Raw genomic sequence first — 6,866 nt, forward strand, 5'->3', positions numbered from 1 at the left:
GTTGCATTGATTCATGCATCAATTTTGGTTTATATTGAAAGTTTGTTAAAAAAATGTGTAAATTATGTGTTAAAGCCTTTTTAAATTGATGTCTGATTTGATGTATGTTTCTTTCTTTTTTATTCGGTTCTTATTTCGTTTTTAAAAACTTTTTTCAAGTATTGAGGCTCAATTTTAGTTGGTCCAAGTGATGAAGAGACCGACTTGTTGGAAAGAACAATAATTTATGAATTAGTGGACCGGATTCTAATAGCTATAGTAGTTGATTATTTTTAAAACTTATTGAATTTTGCATTGAGTTTACTAAGTTAATTTCATTTAATTTAAATTTATGAATTAAATAAATTTATGTTTTAAAATTGATGTTGATTTTAGTAAAATATAAAATCTATAATGTGCCTAAGATCCATGGATTATCTTTCTGCAATGATTTAAAAACATTTGTTGGTTTTAAAAAAAAATCTGCATTTTTTCTAGGTTCAGATTGGGGTCAGTCTTATTGCCCGGCTTGGGAGTCAAGGCTTCTAAAGACTGATAAGGATCACATATTTAGATTCAATCAGTTTGGATCCGAAACAGTTAAATAATGAGAATTCGGAAACAACCAAAAATTGCAAAACCTACGTTATCGATCTGACCCATTTGCATCCGGTTATATTTGTCAAGAAAAAAAATGAAATAGACGAACTCAGAAACAATGTTGTCGAAGTCCGAAGCCATCCACCAGATCAACTATTCCACGGCTTCCTTCTTCTCTCTCATAGTCAGTACCAAATTCAATTCCTAAAACCTTAAACCCCTTCAAACAAAACTTTAAAAATAAATCAGAACACCCGAAAGAAAGAGGAAGAGTTAAAACCCATCAACCCAGCAAAGATATGATCGGTGATGGCCGAAATCCCGATCCCGTCCGCACTCCCAAACGCTATCCGAGATGAATGGCAGCACCCGCCTTCGCTTGCCGCCTCCTCCTCCTCCGCCACCGTCTGAACCCCAACATTCTCTCTCTTCAAATCCATCCTCTCTCTCTAAAACCCAACCTCCCCAGATTCTCTTCTTTTTCTAACCGTCTCTCTCTCTACCACCCCTCTCTCCTACCCCTCCAATCATGCCGAACCATGAGGGAATTCAAGCAAATTCACGGCCACTTCATCGTCTCCGGCCTCGCCAGTGACCATTTCTCACTAAGCCGGTTGATCAAGTTCTGTTCCTCGCCGGATTCCGGCAGCCTCGACTACGCGCTTTTGATTTTCCGGCATGCGGAGTCTCCGGATACGTTCACCTACAACACCTTGATCAAGGCGCTCTCTTTGAGCTCCGACCCGCATCGGGCTGTGGTCTTTTACTACCAGATGTTGGTCGCCGGTGCGCTTCCGAATAGCTATACGTTCCCGTTGTTGGCAAACGCTTGCAGCCGCGCTGGTGCTGTTGGAGATGGGGAGAAGATCCATGGGCAGGCGGTAAAGAATGGGGTTGATTCGGTTTCATTTGTTCAGAATTCTTTCATTCATATGTACGGTTGTTTGGACCTCCTGGATTGTGCCCGCCAAATGTTCGATGAAATGTCTCAAAGAGATTGCGTTTCTTGGAACGCTATGATTGATGGATATGTGAAAACCGGAAATATAGGTGTTGCACGTAAAGTGTTCGATCAAATGCCTGAAAGAAATGTGGTATCTTGGAACACCATGATTGGTGGGTATCTGCGAACTGGGAATCCTGGGCATGCGTTGAAACTGTTTAGAGAGATGCAATCGATTGGAGTGAAGGCCACAACTACAACTATTGTGAACATGCTCACCGGGTGTGGGAGGTCAGCTAGGATATTAGAAGGGAGATCGGTGCATGGATACATAGTGAAGAGTTGTATTGAGATTAGTTTGATAGTGGGTACAGCTTTGATGGATATGTATGGTAGATGCAGGCGTGTTCACCTAGCCTCTATGTTGTTCGGCAAAATGCCTGAGAGAAACATCATCTCTTGGAACGTGATGATCATGTCACACGCTATGCATGGATGTGGGGACGCTGCACTTGAATTGTTTGAGGAGATGCGGATGAGTGGTGGAACAAGGGTACCTGATGAAGTAACATTTGTTGGTGTCTTGTGTGCGTGTGCACGCTTGGGGGCAGCACATGATGGACAGAAGTATTTTAATATGATGAGTCATGATTACGGTATTACTCCGTCATTCGCACATTACTGGTGCTTGGCAAATCTTTATGGAGGAATCGGTCTTGTTCAAGAGGCTGAGGTGATAATTAAAAGCATGCCCATGGAGTCTGAATCATTTGTATGGGGCGGATTGTTAAGTTACTGTCGGTTCCGTGGAGATGTGGATTTGGGAGAGAAGATTGCAAAAGAATTGATAGAGTTGGAGCCTTATAATTCAGCACGATACACATTATTACTGAATGTGTATGCAGTAGCAGGTCGTTGGGAGGATGTTTTCAAAGTAAAGGAGACAATGCGAGTTAGGGGTGTGAAAGATTTGCCTGGTTGTAGTTTAGTTGATTTAAATAGTATTGTTCATGAATTTGTTGCTGGGGACAAGTCAAGACGAGAGATGCGGGAAATATATTTGATGATGGATGAAGTCTCTAAGAGATTGAATTCAGTACCATGTGATGGTCATGCTAAAATGGAAATTTAAGCATGTAACAGTTGCAGTTAGCAAAATTCAAACATGAGGCATTTGGTTGTTTCCTTTTGAAGTTTCCAGCCAAAATTCTCAGTGCTTGGAAATCACTTTGTTTACATGTATAATTTGTTTACCGGAAAATATACATGCCCCCATAATTTTGGGGAAGTTTGAGAAGTTCTTAATATCTTGTTTTTTCACGTTAATAAATTGCCAATGAAAATTTTTCTGAAACATGAAATCTGTTGTTATCCATTCTTAGAAGCATTTATTTGTGCAAATTGTATAGGCTGCAAAATCTGTTTTTGACTCGTTGCTGTATGTTTCACACTATGCTTCATTGCTTGCTTATGTGCTGCAGCATTCCAATATCACTATTTTGTCTTGCTTTGTGTGCATTTACCATCTTGCTGTGCTTATGTTATATTGTTCCACCTGCATCTTAACGTACTTTAGACTGTTGCAATTAAGCGTTTGGTTCTAGCCTTTTTTAACATATTGCAAAGTCTTAATTGTGTTTCTTCATTTTACACCAGGACTTTAGACTGTTGCAAATTAATCATTTGATTCTAGCCTTTTTGAACTTACTGCAAGTCTTAACTGTGTTTCTTCATTTTATATCAGGTTGATATCTGGAGACAGCAAAGTTGCTGCAGGTCCAGCCAGTTCGTCTGATCTGACACACTTGCTGACTCTGTTCTAAAATCCTTCTTGATATGAAGTATGATGAGCCATGGTGTTTGCTATAAATTGCTTCCAAGTTTGGTAAATGCTGCACATGAATTCCTTTGTCAATAACAGTTTTTTTTTTCCGATGAGATCAATACAGTTATACAAACAAAGTATCAACTACCATGACAATCAAGTGATGTTGACTTGGGCAAGCTAGTATTGGTATAAAAATATATTCTCTGATAATTAGAGGCTACCTTAATTGTCATCGTGATCATTCATTTAGATTTTAGTTTTAAACCTTGGATGCAACTTGGAAGTGCTCTTGTGTCAGTTTCATCTTTCACTCGACCACGTCTGGCCAAGTGGTCTCCTTTCTGAAAAATGAACATGGACTTCAATGCACCTGTGCAGCACAGTAACTCCATACACAAACCTGCCCTGTGACCTCCCACTTCTCAGCATCTCTAAATGTGGATGGGTGTGGATCAAGGCAAGTCTTGATTGTTCTGTTAGTTTCTTTACTTCTTCCTGGTTAGTGACGGAATCACACCTTGTAAATCCAAGCCCATAAATTTAGAAGATCATGGGGTTGATAGTTTGATGGATTTCTATGTTTCAGGCATGAGACCTGACTTTTTTTTATCTTTTTCAAAAATTAGGAATCAGAGCTAACTGAACCAAAACTTTTTCTGAGGTGAAGCAAGTTACTGATGCTGCCTGTTCCGTGCGTAACATTCTCTCTAATTTAAGCATGGGGTACAGACGCATCAGGTATGCACTGCTTCCCCAATTTGCAGCACATAGACAAGGAGTATGACTATTTATGATCTATATGTTTTCACTGGTAACTGAATGTGCTACTAAATTTCTTGCTCAACAGAAATGTCTTTGCAGAAAACAAGTATAACTATTTATGATTGTGCCGCAAAGGGGTTTGGCATAGTAGGATGATACCTAGGCTGCTAGGCAGGTGGTCTAGGTTCAAATCCCATGGGCATCACCCCTTGGGCAAGCCAAAGTGTGGTGACTCCCTGGGGGCAAGGGGTAAGCCCACAGACTTTTAACAGCGACAACCATAAGTACAGTAGGCAAAGCCAGCACATCTAGATCTCTGATCCTTGGGGTGGTTTCTCCGTGTAAATATTAAAAGAAAAACTATTTATGATCTATATGCTTTTCACTGGTAACTGAATGTGCTACAAAGTTGCTTGCTCAGCAGAAGTGTCTTCATAGAAAACAAACACTAGGTTGGTCACTGACATCTTGCTGATTTTGCATGTAGGACCCACCTATTGCCCTGCCTGTATTGATGCAGATAAAAGTGCACACATATAGTACTTTGTATGCAAAGAAATGCTGCAAAATGTGTTGAGCTCCTAGATTGATTTTGATGATCACAAAACTCTCCAAGGGCTAATACTTGAAACTTAAGTGTGCAGGGATTTGATCTTAATCGCATTGTTTTTTAATGCATGTTAGAGCAATCTAGAATACGAGCAATCTAGAATACTTGGAATGAAATGTTAAGGGGGTTTGAAAGACAAGGTCACGAGGGCAGTGGAGAGTCAAATGAAAGAGAAGTTTTTTGTCTGAAACCAAATGGTGAATGCTTTAGGGTTTGGATGAAACTAAGAACTGAAGATGACTGAAATATGGGTTGAATATGTGAGAAAAAACCCAACATTGAATAATTATTAGAAACCAAAAAATGTAAACATTATGAACATGTTGAGTTGATTAATGGAGAATCAACTGCTACATGCAGTTATAGGACTATCAAATTGAAAGTACCACCACCACCATCTACTGTCGAACATGGCATATATGAACTGAACTCATCATCACAATCTCCAAGTGATGAGACACCCACGAGTAGCCCACCACTTAGCATGCCCTCATCTTCTAACATACATTCAATTAATGGAAAGCACAAAATTCACAATGATGATAAAATCGTGGATATACTATGCACCATTTCTGCGTACATGAAGATCATCAACATTGAATCCCCTTACAAATTGGCAATATAATGTAATGATTAATGCTCTCACGCCCATGAAGGCATTAGACTTATTGATAGCCCTTGAGAACACATATATGTTCCTAAGCATGGATGCATATTGTTCGGTTGAATTGTTGGAGTATAAATTGTCTCTCAATATTTATGTATGCATTTGCACAAGTAATAACTTATGCTGATTGTTTAATGTTATCATTGTGTTAAATGTTCAATATTGTTTTTGTGCACTTTAAATGTTTATTAATTAAAATATTGCATGTTATACAATGTTAAATGTTCAATATACATGTTTATTGCATTTATATTATTCTTATTCGATTGTGTGTATGTTATTCATGTTTATTGCATGATTATATATATGTATGCAAAAGTATATACTTCACAATGATTGTATTTGCATTTATGTTTTCACTGGATTGCATTTACTCGTATACACTTCTTAGATTTTGTGCATGTTATTTATGTTTATTGTATAATTATATTTGTGTATATAGAAGCATAATGACTCCTTAAGAAGAACATGTTTTTTGTTTGACAAAAGCGCGGTTTTCAATTTTAAAGTGCTAAGTAAAATAACTCGTTCTCACTCAGGTTAAAATTGCTCATGCGACATGCATAATACATTGTTTTATATTAGAAAATAACTCATATGTCGAACAATTCACATTTGACAATGATAATGATATCATACTTGAACATGAATCTGCGAATAAAAATTTCACACTAGTTAATTGTGGTAGCAACAAGGATCCGAGTGATGCAATAATAACTCAAATGTGGAATAATTGGTCACACAGTAAGTATATTTGATGACTTTATTACTTGCTTCATAATTGCAATTACATGATTAACAAAATTGTTTTACGTGTGCTTGATTGATAATATTATATGTTTAACTTATATTATTGTTTTGAAGAGCCGAGACGATGATGTCTCATCATAGATATTACATTGTATTCAAGTGAAGGGCTAGAGACATCTATGAGTCCTGAGAAACATGTCAACCACAGGTTCTCAGATATAGTGGGGCAGTGTAGAGATCATTTCCCAACTTTGAAGAAGTTACTAGCTGGGTTATCGGAGTACATGATGAAAGACAAAGTGGGTGAAACAACGAGAGGTGCACCAAGGAGCGACTATACAATATTCAAGAGGATGCTGCATTTTTTTGCTATGTTTCTGCTTTTTTCTAGTATATTGATGTATTCTCGTGCTAGAGTGATTTACACTTTTTTGGGGCTTGGTGGGTGGTTGGCATATTGTTATATTCTCTCACATACTTTGCTATATTACTTCATTGATAACGTTTTGGATTTATGTATGCTATGATACTCTCTTATAAGAGTACATGTATTTGCAAGTTTGTTTTGGATTGAATGACATGAATGAATGATATTCTCTTAGAGGTTGATTTTTGAATGAATGAAATAAATGTATGGATGAGCATGCTAATTTTTGAATGAATCAAACGAATGTACATGTGAACAAGTTGATTTATTTATGTTCAGGTTGGTTTTTGAATGAGTGAA

General features: G+C 37.7%; 1 pseudogene; it reads left to right on the forward strand.

The window, feature by feature from the left end:
* The first annotated feature begins 1,118 nt into the window (after positions 1–1,118).
* Positions 1,119–2,654, forward strand: LOC149821612 (pentatricopeptide repeat-containing protein At3g51320 pseudogene; annotated as a pseudogene).
* Positions 2,655–6,866: the final 4,212 nt, after the last annotated feature.

Source organism: Nuphar pumila, chromosome 11, assembly GCF_984573655.1.
Source record: "Nuphar pumila chromosome 11, dmNupPumi1.hap1.1, whole genome shotgun sequence".
Taxonomy (NCBI): Eukaryota; Viridiplantae; Streptophyta; class Magnoliopsida; order Nymphaeales; family Nymphaeaceae; genus Nuphar; species Nuphar pumila.